Source organism: Tenrec ecaudatus, chromosome 17 (assembly GCF_050624435.1).
Source record: "Tenrec ecaudatus isolate mTenEca1 chromosome 17, mTenEca1.hap1, whole genome shotgun sequence".
NCBI lineage: Eukaryota > Metazoa > Chordata > Mammalia > Afrosoricida > Tenrecidae > Tenrec > Tenrec ecaudatus.
In genome coordinates, this window is record NC_134546.1 from 16,428,326 (window position 1) to 16,441,362 (window position 13,037).

At 42.2% G+C, this 13,037-nt stretch overlaps 1 pseudogene; it reads left to right on the plus strand.

The window, feature by feature from the left end:
- Positions 1–7,907: 7,907 nt before the first annotated feature.
- Positions 7,908–8,196, plus strand: LOC142430720 (dynein light chain 1, cytoplasmic pseudogene; annotated as a pseudogene).
- The last annotated feature ends 4,841 nt before the right edge of the window (positions 8,197–13,037 follow it).

A 13,037-nucleotide genomic window follows, 5' to 3' on the forward strand; every position in this document is an offset into this window, starting at 1 on the left:
ACAACACTAAACCTGCAGGTTGGAGAGAGGGGCCAGCCTGCCATGCCCACACAGACACAAACCAAGAAGGGAAAAGGGAGCGTGAGGGTCTAGACCTCTTATTGGCACACCAAGCCCTAAGGATCATGTCCCTGCACGGAGCTGCTAAGACACAGAGGACTCGAGACATGAGGTCCCCTCGCAGGAGCACACCACGACAGTGGAGCGTGTATTTGTACTCCATTTCATTTGAAACAAATTCTCCGTTTCAGTTAAGCAATCATTCCTCATGCTCCACCCTCCAACCACTAATCCCAATGGATTTGCTTTCATTTTTTCCCAGCTTCAACTTGAACTTGCTCCTAAGCAATTGATCTGTTCCACAGTTGCCCCCTGCTTCAGTCTTGAATGGTGATCCTGATGCTATAAATGTAGTCAATTTGATTTGTGTACATTCCATCTGGTGAAGTCTGTGTGTCTAGTCATAAATTATCTTGTTGAAAAAACTATCTCTGATGAAGAAGTTATTGATTTTAGTGAATTCTACCATGTGATATCTAGTGTTGTTACCATCAACAAGGCCATATTTTTCATTACTAATCCTTCTTTATTTTTCCCGACATTCACATTCTAATTGCCAGTACTATAGTTTGATCAGTCTCAAACTATAGCAGTTCATAAAACAGTTGGTAAAATGAAATGTAGACATTATCAAGCAATAACATTAATCTTCCATGCTAACAAAATCCTGTGGAAGATCGTTTTTTAAATAGTTGCAGCTATGCATTGAGAGGAACTGCCAGAAGTTCAAGGTGGTTTTGGAAGAGGCGATGGACCCAGGGATATCATTGCTAATGTCAAACGGGTCTTTGCCAAAAGCAGAGAACGGCAGAAAGTGTTTGAGCAACTGTGTAAAACTTTCGATTATATGGCTCAAAACAAATACAGGTGACATTGCAAATAATGGGAATTTCAGAAAGCTTAATTGCAAAATCCGCACATGTAGAATCAAGAGGCAGTTACCCAAATGGAGCAAGGGGATGTCGTGTGGTTCACAATTGAATAGGGTATCTAGCAGTGCTGTGCTCTTTTACCTGGCTTAATCGATCTGTACACTGACCAAATCATCTGCTATGCCGGACCGTAGGAAGAAGAATGCAGCAGCAGGACTGGGGGAAGACTCATAAACAGGCTAGATGAATGACAGAAAAATGAACAACTTGAACTACTTCCTGATTAGGGTCAAAGGCTACAGCCTGCAGCGTAGATTCCATGTGGGTCTGAAGAAAAAGAAAATCCTTGTCCCCATAACGGGACTAATGAACAACAGTACAGTAAATGCAGAAGAGATTGAAGTGATTAGCAGTTTTACTCTACTTAGATCACCAACTGGTGTCCACAGAAGCAGTGGTCAAGCAATCATGACATATTGTACTGGGCGAATCTGCTGCAAAAGATCTCTTCAAAGCTTTGGAATGAAAAGATGCCAAGCTGGTGACTAAGATGCAATTGATCCTACCCTATGGTCTTTCAAACTATCTCATACGCCTATGAAAGTTGGGGGAGAAGAGGAGAGACAGAGGAATCGATGCCCTTGAATAGAAGGATTAGGTTCTTAAGAATATTAAATGTTTTTAAAAGTTCTTTTCCTTGACCTGAGTGATAACCTCCTAATACATTTTTAGGTTTTATATATTTCAAGTACTTATAGAAAAGCTATATGAATAATAGATCTCTTTAATAATACGCAGTCTTTAAAATAGTTTCTTTTTCTTATGATATACAAACTTCGCTTATTATGTATTTTGATATAATTAATTTGCATTTATATTAATAGGATATATATCATTTGAATTTTGTGTGTGCATGTGCAAAATAATAATGAATTGTGTCCTAAGAAAAAAAGAATACTATCAAGGCTGACCAGACTTCTTACTTACTTTGGGCATATCATCAGGAAAGAGCAAATTTTTTCTTCTTTTTTTACATTTTATTAGGGGCTCATACAACTCTTATCACAATCCATACATATACATACATCAATTGTATAAAGCACATCCATACATTCTTTTCCCTAATCACTCTCAAAGCATTTGCTCTCCACTTAAGCCCTCTGCATCAGGTCCTCTAGGAGCACATTTTTAGAGAAGGGCATTATGCTTGGTTGAGACTCAATGCCAATGAAGGAGCCCCTCTGAGACAGATAGTCACAGTAGCCACAACAATGAACTTGAACACAGCGATGGTCGTGAAGATTGCAGGGAGCAGGCACCTCCTCATCCTGCTGTATCCAAGGTCACCCTGAACGACACCAGCTTCTCAGCAACTATCAACAGCCCACTCATCGACGTTCATCTCTGAGCATTTGCCTATTCAAAAATTTTCCCATCAGTGGGATCAGACGACATTTTTTCTCCATCTCTAACTTATTTCGCTTAGTGTCATTTTTTCTTTTTTTTAAATCATTTTATTGGGGGCTCGAACAATTCTTATCACAACCCATCCATCCATCCATGGTGTCAAGCACATTTGTACATTTGTTGCCATCGTCATTCTCAAAACATTTTCTTTTTACTTGAGCCCTTGGTATCAGCTCCTCATTTTTCCTCCTCCATCCATGCTCCCCCCTCCCTCATGAACTCTTGATAATTTATAAATTATTATTTTGTCATGTCTTACACTGTCTGACATCTCCCTTCACTCACTTTCTGTTGTCCATTCCCCAGGGAGGAAGTTATATGTAGATCCTTGTAATTGGTTCCCCCTTTCCACTCCACCCTCCTGGTATCACCATTCTCACCACTGGTCCTGACCCTTCATCTGCCCTGGATTCCCTGTGTTTCCAGTTCCTACCTGTACCAGTGTACATCCTCTGGTCTAGTCCAAAATGTAAAGTAGAATTGGAATCATGATAGTGGGGAGAGGAAGCATTTAAGAACTAGAGGAAAGTTGTATGTTTCATCGTTGATACCCTGCACCCTGATTGGCTCCGTCTCCTCCCACGACATGTCTGTAAGGGGATGTCCAGTTGCCTACAGATGAGTTTTGGGTCTCTACTCTGCACTCACCCTCATTTACAATGATATAATTTTTTTTGTTCTTTGATATCTGATACCTGATCCCTTTGACGCCTCGTGGTCACGCAGGCTGGTGTGCTTCTTCCATGTGGGCTTTGTTGCCTCTGAGCTAGATAGCCACTTGTTTACCTTCAAGCCTTTAAGACCCCAGATGCTATATTTTTTTATAGCTGGCACCATCAACTTTCTTGACCACATCTTCTTATGCACATATTTGTCTTCAGCGATCGTGTCAGGAAGGTGTGCATCACAGAATGCCAACTTCATAGAGCAACATGTTCTTACATTGAGTAAGTACTAGAGGGGAGGCCCAATGTCTATCTGCTGCCTTAATACTAAACCTATAAATATATGCATGTAGCTCTATTTCCCCACCATCCTATATAAATATATATACATATGTACATGCCTGTATTTAGACCTCTATAAATGCCCTTTGCCTCCTAGCTCTTTCCTCTATTTCCTTTTACTTTTCTCTTGTCCCACTATCATGCTCCATCTTCATTGGGTTTCAGTAATTTCTCTGGGTTATGTTGCCCTTGCTGAATCCCTACCAGGCCTCTCATTTTGGATCACTTGTTGCTCCCTTGTCCCTGGGTTGGTCAACACCAACTCCTTTCCCCCACCTTCCCCTCTCCCATGTTTTCAAGGTGTAGTATCTGTTAGAATTTCATTCCTTTTATGACTGAATAACATTGCATAGGTAGACCATGGACTCACAGATCTCCACACTCCAATGACCATTGCACCATTATGCACAAAACTAAAAGGTGCAGATCATTCAAATGCCCATCGATGGATAAACAACAGCAACAGCAAAAAGTGGAAAATAATTAGTGTTGGTAAGGACATGGAGAAACTGAAAACCTCGTACACTGCAGGTGGGAGTGTAAAATGCTGTAGCCTCCATGGAAAACAATTTAACCTTTCCCCAGGAAAATCAAACATAGAAATGCCAGATGACCGAGCAAGTCCATTCTTAGTAAATACCCAAAAGAGTTGAAAAACAGGTACACAAACAAATGCACGTATACACAGGTTCATAGCATCACTATTCACAATAGTGGACAAAAGGTAGAAACTACACAAAGGTCCATCAACAGATGAGTCAGCAAAGTGTGGTGTATACATAGCATGGAATATTGTTCTCATAAAAGGGAATGAAGTACTGTTACATGCTACAATGTAAATGAACCTTGGAAATATTATGTTAATGATAGAAGCCAGACATAAATGTCATATAGTATCGATTCTATTAATATGAAATATCCAGAATAATGAAATTCCTAGAGACAAGGAGCAAACGGATGGTTACAAGGGCTCGAGGAGAAGAAGAAGGAACAGGAGCCATTGCTGAAATGAGCTGAGTCCTTCTAGAGGGAGGACAATGGTTGGCACTGGATGCAAGCGTGGTTCACATGTGTGACTGTACTAAATGCAACCGAACTGCTCTTTTTATAATAGTTATTCTATGTTATCTAAATTTGATTTCGAATGAGAAAATTATTATGTGGTCTCAACCACAGTCATTCAAACAGAAAATTTTTATGTGCCAAATTTGAAATGTGTAAGGGAATGCAGGGTTTTTTCAAAATTAATTTTGGGGTTATATAGGCAAGAGAGTTTGAAGACCCCTATAACAATTCACGAGTAAGGCATGATTTTTCTCAGATGCTTCCAACAGCTGCCCAGGTGGAAGACTTAAGATTTCTGCTACAGTCTAATCTCATTCTTCTTATTACACCAAATCCATAAGAAAAAAATAAAATGCATATTTTAAAATATTTGAATATATGTATATATATATGTATATATATATATATATATATATTGTACCAGCATGCTAAATGCTGACACTTATAATGACTTCAGATCAATGCTGCACTTAATAGTTCAAGCTAAACAGTGGTCTGACCCATTTTCAGACTTCTCATTCAGACATGGCAGAGGACTGGGGGCCTGTCGCTAGAGGAAGGAGAGACATTGAGGAAGTCCTCTGCTTTGCCAAGAGGGCAAGACACAATTTCGACCCTAAGTCAATCTCCAGGGATGAGTCAAGAAGTGGTGTGCAAAGGGCTCCTACCAGGTTCAATTGTTGGACTATCTTTAAAAGTGAGTAAGAACCAAGAGCTGAGAATTTGGGAAATTGAACAATGAAGGAGGAGAGTTACTGTAATCTAGGAAATTGAATTTTAAGGTGCAGGTGGAATGAAGGGCATGGTTCTGGACCTGCTTCAAACAGAGAATTGGAACTGTCAAAAATGGTATCCTGAGGGAAAGGATGGGAAAAAAGTCTGCTCTCCAGGGGACAAAAAATATATACCCCCACTCCTCACTTACCAACATGGTTAGGCTCTAAAGATTCAGTCGTTATGTGAACATCAGCATCATGTGAAAATGAATGAAGATGACATTATTACATAACAGCAAAATTTCATCACTAGCCAAATTTATCACTATATAACTGACAAATCACATCAATACATAACTGCCAACCCATTGAGAATCATGGCCCAAGCCAAGTTGACACATGACTTAACCACTGCAGCCAGTATTACTCGTGCATCAAACTTCAGGATCCATCACTCCAGATATGCATTGTTAACTGGTAAAATAGTTGGATAATAGATTTTTAAGATTTTTTTACTATTGTCTAAATCTATGATGTCAGAAAAAGATCATCAATAAGTCAGCAGTAAGGATGTATAATTTTTGTATGCACTTTGGGTAAGGAGTCAAAAATCATCAGTAAGGCATCAAAAATCCAGGTCTGCTTCTCACATTGATTTTGGCTTTGATGTTATATTACCTGGTAGTCTAGGAATCTCCAAGTTGAGAAGTTAACATGAAAATTTATTCTGGGCCTGTGGAAAACCCTGAGGCATTCATAGAAGCAAATGTAAACCCTTCTGAAAGGATGATCATTCAACCAAGGTCTTTGTGGGGTTCTCCTGAAATGAAACAAATACAGTTAAAAAATGTTTAAAGAAAGAGTTTAAACCACAAGAAAATAATGTGGTATATACATATAATATAGTACTCTTGAGCCAGCAGGATAAACAAAGCCTTGGTACATGCTACAATATGGCTGGAGATTGCAGACATTATGCTGACTAAGTGAAATAAGTCAATCACAAAAGGACAAACACTATATGATCTCACACATTACAAAGGGTCTTGGTGACCCAGTGGCACAGGCACTGGGCGGCTAACTACAAGGTCAATGATTCAAACCTACTAGCTGCTCCAAAGGAGAAATTAGAGATAGTCTGCTCCCATAAAGATTTACAGTCTCAGGAAGGGGTAGCGGGGAGGGAAGGGGGAAAAAAATGAGGAACTGATGCCAAGGTCTCAAGTAGAAAGCAAATGTTTTCAAAATGATGAGGGCAACAAATGTACAAATGTGTTTGACACAATGGATGGATGAATGGATGGATGGATGGAACATTGAATGAAGGGGGAAGTGCAGAGTGGAGACCCAAGGCCCAAGTGTCGGCCACTGGAGATCCCCTCATAGAGGAGTTTAGGAGAGGAGATGGGTCAGTCAGGGTGCAAGGTAGTACCGACGAAGAGCACAGCTTTCCCCCAGATCCTGGATGCTTCCTCCCCCCAACTACCATGATCTGAATTCTACCTTGCAGGGCTGGATAGGGCAGAGGTTGTACACTGGTACATATGAGGGCTGGAGGCACAGGGAATCCAGGGTGCATGATACCTTCAGGACCAAGGGTGTGAGGGGCGATGCTGGGAGAGTGTAGGGTGAGTGGGTTGGAAAGGGGGAACTGATTACAGGGATTCACATGTGACCTCCCCCCTGGGAGAGGGACGGCAGAGAAGGGGGGGAAGGGAGACTCCGGATAGAGCAAGATATGACAAAATAACGATGTATAAATTACAAAGGGCACATGAGGGAGGGGGGAGCGGGGAGGGAGGGGAAAAAAAAAGAGGACCTGATGCAAAGGGCTTAAGTGGAGAGCAAATGCTTTGAGAATGATTGGGGCAGGGAATGTATGGATGTGCTTTATACAATTGATGTATGTATATGTATGGACTGTGATAAGAGTTGTATGAGCCCCTAATAAAACGTTAAAAAAAAAGACTTTGAATAAAATAAAATAAAAGACTTTAAATCATTGAAGAAGAAAAAAGAAAGTAAATGTCTAGAAAATAGTGATGGCTATATATATATATATATCTGATACAATTGATGTATGGATTGTAACAAGATTTGTAAGAGCCCCAATAAAATGATCTTAAAAAAAATTTTCAGTCTCAGAAATCTAAGAACCAACTCAACTCTGTTTTATAGGGTCATTATGAATCTAAATCAACTCAATGGCAGTGGGTCAGCTAAAAAACATAAATGTATAGGTACCAAAATTTATTAGCAGTTGTGAGGTGCAGGAGAAAGAAGGAAAGAGAAAGTGATTGCTTGTGAAATTCAGGATTAGGTTGTTATACATGTTGATTAAGGGTAGGGTTACACAGACACTTATTAAAGCTGGGGTCGATACACTGTATATACTTGAGAAAATTGAATTGGGATCAGTTCTGTGATAGATATGCTTACAACAATAACAACAAAAGTAGCTGCTTAAAAAAAAGTAGCTGCTTGAGGTTGCTTGTGTCTACCCAACACTTCATGGAATTTGGTTCCTTGGTTCTGAGATTTAAGGTCATGGTTTCAGAGGATAGCACAGATAAAGACCTCATAATGTGTTTAGTGTTTCTTTTCTTAAAAAATCATTTTATGGAGATGCGCCACAGCTTCGGTAGCGACGGCTCTCGCTGTGTTTGAGCCGCTCTAACCCCTCCCCCAGGACCGTCGCAGTCGGCTAGTCTGCGCTTCACGGTAACCATGTGCGACCGAAAGGCCGTGATCAAAAATGCCGACATGTCGGAGGAGATGCAACAGGACTCGCTGGAGTGCGCGACTGAGGCGCTGGAGAAATACAACATAGAGAAGGACATTGCGGCCACATCAAGAAGGAGTTTGACAAGAAGTACAATCCCACTTGGCACTGCTTTGTGGGCAGAAACTTTGCTAGTTATGTGACACATGAAACTAAGCACTTCATTTACTTCTACCTGGGCCAAGTGGCCATCCTTCTGTTCAAATCTGGTTAAAGCATGGATTGTGCCCACATACCCAGTGATCCATCCAAAACCAAGGACTGCCACCTAAATTCCAAATACCAGAGACTGGACTCTTCAGCCTTGCTAAGGGAACACCTCCACCTTTGAACCATTTTGTGTTGTTTGGCACAGGACCTCCTCTATACTCCTTTGTGGTTATAAAGCAATTAGCAAAACGGCTTACATTTGTATTTATTTTCTATTCCATACTTTGCCCTGCCTCATGTTTTTTTTCTTTCCTCACAATTCATGCTTTTCAAAAAAAATAATAAATCTGTTGGAGATGTGTACAAAAAAAATCATTTTATGGGGGGCTCATACAACTCTTATCACAATCCACACATACATCAGTTGTGTAAAGCACATTTGCACATTCATTGCCCTCATCATTCTCAAAACATTTGCTCTCCACTTAAGCCCCTGGCATCGGCTCTTCATTTTTACCCCTCCCTCTGCGTTCTGCCTCCCTCATGAACCCTTGATAATTTATAAATTATTATTTTTGTCATATCTTTCCCTATCCAACATCTCCCTTCACCCACTTTTCTGTTGTCCATCCCCCAGGTAGGAGGTTATATGTAGATCCTTGTAATCGGTTCCCCCTTTCCAACCTACCCTCCCTCTACGCTCCCAGTATCACCACTCACACCACTGGTCCCGAAGGGATCATCCACCCTGGATTCCCTGTGTTTCCAGTTTCTATCCGTACCAGGATACACCCTCTGGTCTAGCCAGACTTGCAAGGGAGAATGCGGATCATGATAGTGGGGGGTGGGGGGAAGGAAGCATTTAGGAACTAGAGGAAAGTTTATTTTTCGTCTTTGCTACATCGCACCCTGACTGGCCCATCTCCTTCCCAAGATCCCTCTGCCAGGGGATCTCCAGTGGCCTACCACTCCCCACCTCATTCACTGGGTAAAATTTTTTGTTTTGATGATGCCTGATACCCGATCCCTTTGACACCTCGTGATTGCACAGGATAGTTTGCTTTTTCCAAGTGGGCTTTGTTGCTTCTGAGCTAGATGGCTGCTTGTTTACCTTCAAGCTTTTAAGACCCCAGACACTATATCTTCTGATAGCCAGGCACCATCAGCTTTCTTCACCACATTTGCTTATTCACCTGCTTTCTCATCAGCAGTTGTGTCAGGAAAGTAAGCATCATAGAATGCTAATGTAATAGAAGAAAGTATTCTTACATTGAGGGAATACTTGAGTGGAGGCTCACTGTCCTTCTGCTACCTTAATACTAAGCCTATAAATATATGCACATAGATCTATTTCCCCATCCTCATACATAAATATATTTGCATATGTACATGTCTTTATCTAGACCTCTATAAATGCCCTTTGCCTCCCAGCTCTTTCCTCTATTTCTCTTGACTTTCCTCCTGTCCCACTATCATGTTCAGTCCCCACCAGGGTTTCAGCAATTCCTGTTGGTTACAGTACTCTTGATCACGCCCTACCAGGCCTCCCACTCCCTCCTCACCAACAATTTGGATCACTTGTTGTTCCCTTGTCCCTGGGTTTGTTAACAACACTTCCTTCCCCCCCTTCCACTCTCCCATGTCTCCCCATGAACTGTCGGCCCATTGTTTTCTCCTCCAGATTGTTCTTCCATCCTATGTTATTTAGACAGACCTGTGGAGATAATAACATTTACAAAAACAAGACAGAGCAAAACCAAGTAACAATATACAACAAACCAATGACAAAAAAAAAGCAAGAAAGAAAAGCGTGTAGTTAGTTCAAGGATTGTTTGTTGGCCTTTAGGAGTGTTTTCCAGTCTAATCTATTGGGGCACCCGCCCTGGCCCCAAAGTCCACCTTCAGCATTCCCTGGGGACCTCGCCACTCCATTCCCTTACTATTCTGTTACACCCCTTAGTGTTTTTCCTCAGTGTGGTGGGATCAGATCGGGCGCAGTTTCCACACTGTGTCTCTGGTGTTGTCCCCTATAGGGTTATGGGTCAGTGAGGGGCGTCACATCTCACAGTGGGGCTGGCCATGTGGTCCTCTCTGTGGACTGGCTGCTCTAATTGGGAACATCGTCCTCAAGGCCTGGTGGGCCAGGATGTGCTCCAGTCTCTCCTCCTCCCCCTTCATCTGCTCTCATGTGCTCCAATCAGATATGTCCCTTTCCCAGAGCTGCAGATTCAATGCCATCTTTTGAAATAAATTCTTCTGGGGGAGGGGCAGGTGTCCACTTTGTAGTTGGGATTGGGGCAGGCCCCCCTGGGTTTAGTGTTTCTTTTAGGCTTCCTGGTTTGGTGCATAGTGCCAGGGGTCTTAAGCATTTGTAAGTAGTCAAGGCACAACAATTCACCTTTGTTTGCTTGGAGGCACAGAGGAAGGAAGAATGTCAGGAATAGGAGGAGAATAAGGAGCGTGTGGCTAATTGCCTCTATGAGGAATTGTCTCCCTTTCCATGAGGCCATGCGAACGGGGTGATGCCCAGGCTACAATTACTAAACAGTTTGATCAACAATTCTATAGAAGAGTTCCAACCAGAGAGGGGAGATGCAGGAGAGAGTTTCACATCTTCATGGACCGTAGATCGTCTGGAGCCATGGAGGGTGGGTAAACCCCTGAAACAATTGCCCTGAGATCATCTTTAACCTCTAAGATACTCCTGAAGTCTCCTTAAACTCACACAAATGGCCACAGACCCAGGGATGTGGACAGTCTTGGTCTCTCTCATACGGAGTGCGATGGACAGTGGAGTGCTGCAGATGCAGTTAGGTTTAAACCTTACCACCTGGTCATTTGAGCTTCCCTTTGACCCGTTTCAAAGGTGTGCTAGCTTTCAATACTTCCTGATTTCTTCTCTGGGGGTTTTTGTTTATTTGTTTTACTATCATATAATTCAATAGTTCAATCATATTCAGAAGAATTGTACAATTATCATCCCAATGTACTTTAGAACATGTTCTTCCTTCTTATATTCATTGTTGTCAGCTCTCCATCCCTCCCCCGCCCCCACCTCCTCCGCCACACCAATAAGGGCCCAGGCGCTACAGATTTACCTGTTCTGGATGTCATAGAGCAGCAATTTAAAAAACAAAGCGAAACTAAAAAAATCAAAACGTAAAACAGAAAAACCTCAATATCAATCAGAAAATGCTACAAACGAAACAAATTAAAAATGGGTCAAAGGGGAGATAAAATGATAAGGTGCTAAGATTTAACCTAGCTGCATCTTCAATGGTCCGATCCATTCTGCACGATAGCAAGCCTGTTCACATCCTGCTCTGTGGTCAGACTGAATCCTCTTGTATTTCCCTTTCGCCTTTTGTTTTTAAATGGAATCAGCTTAGAATGGCCAAAAGGGAGAACAACTGATAAGATGAACCTTGTAACCTACCTACGTCTCCCATAACTGATTTTAGAACGCTCTCTGTCTGATAACCAGTCTGTTACATCCCTTGACTATAGTCGTGGGAAACAGAGAGATTTCTCCACAAGTCGTCTCCCCCAATATATGTCAAACTTACCTGCTTGCCACACGAGGCAAAGGACTATACACTTGGAGGTCAACACAAGTAAGTCAGGGGTTATTCTCCCTAAGGGCTATCAGCCATTTACAGCCAGCAGACACCACTGTTTATCCCACAAATGGCACCCATCACACGGGGCCCCGTAGGAAAGGAACTCTTTATATCCGTGTAACAATTGTATGGCCTCATCGGACCAAGAGGGATGAATCAGGAAAATATTTTTTTAAGTTTATTTTTTCTAAGTGTGTTTTAGTCCGAGTGAGATATGGGTCAGGCAAAGAGCAAGGATACAGAGTACGGTATCACGCTTTGCCACCTCTTGAAGAAACAAAATGTAGTGGTGACAAATAAGAGGATGAAAGAGTTTCTTCAAGTGGTAAAGAAATGTAATCCTTCTTTTCTAGAGACAGGAGCCTTTGATATGGAGATCTGGGATATGGTCGCCATGAACTTAAGAAAGGTCCACAGGGAAGGACAGAGCATACCCATGGAGACCTGGGTCCTGTGGGTGCAGATTGAAACCATGTTGGAGCCTCTGCAGGGTGAGACAGCAAGGGAACAAGACCAGCAGAGCAGTGAGAAGACTCTAAGCTCCACAGACATAAATCAGGTGAGAAACAGGCAGAACGAGTGTCAGGCAGATGAGAAGATTTTAAGCAGCTGAGAAAACAACGTCTGAATCAGAAGGAAATATCAGGCTAGATTGAAGCCTCTGAGCCACCACCAGAGTAGAGCGCAGGGAATCACAATACAATCAAGCAAGTCAGTGCTAGAGGGAGAGATGAGATTAGATCCAAAGAAAAGCAAATGGAGAGATGTAACACAGAAGGTGAGGTTCGGGAGGCGAGAAGCAAAGGGGCAGGGAGTAGGAAGGCACCTTTGCTTTCACGGGTGGAGAAGAGCATCGCTCAGGAAACAGATTTAGAATGTAGAGTGACTTTTCCTGTGAGAGTTATAGACCGGCAGCATTATGGGAAACACCCCCAAGGGATTCACAGTGTTCCCTATAGGGAACAGGGCACACTGTTAGATTATTTTAGAATATGCAGGAATGAAGAGACAGGAGTGCAAGGCCAACCTCATGGGAGCTGCCTTGGCAAATTACACCAGGCCTAAAAGAAAATGCTTCAGTTGTAGAAAGAGGTCATCTTCAAAGAGTGTGCAGACAGCACAAGTCAATCAGCCTAGCCACAAAAATCAAACTGCGTCCTGCACCAGAGCATGGCCCAGGGCCACCGAGTTTGGGTTTTAAAGTGTCCAGACTTTGCACCCCCTGTAGGAAGGGAACGCATTGGGCGAGTTAATGTCCCTCAAGATTCAGCAATAAAGGATTGCATTAGCAAACGCTT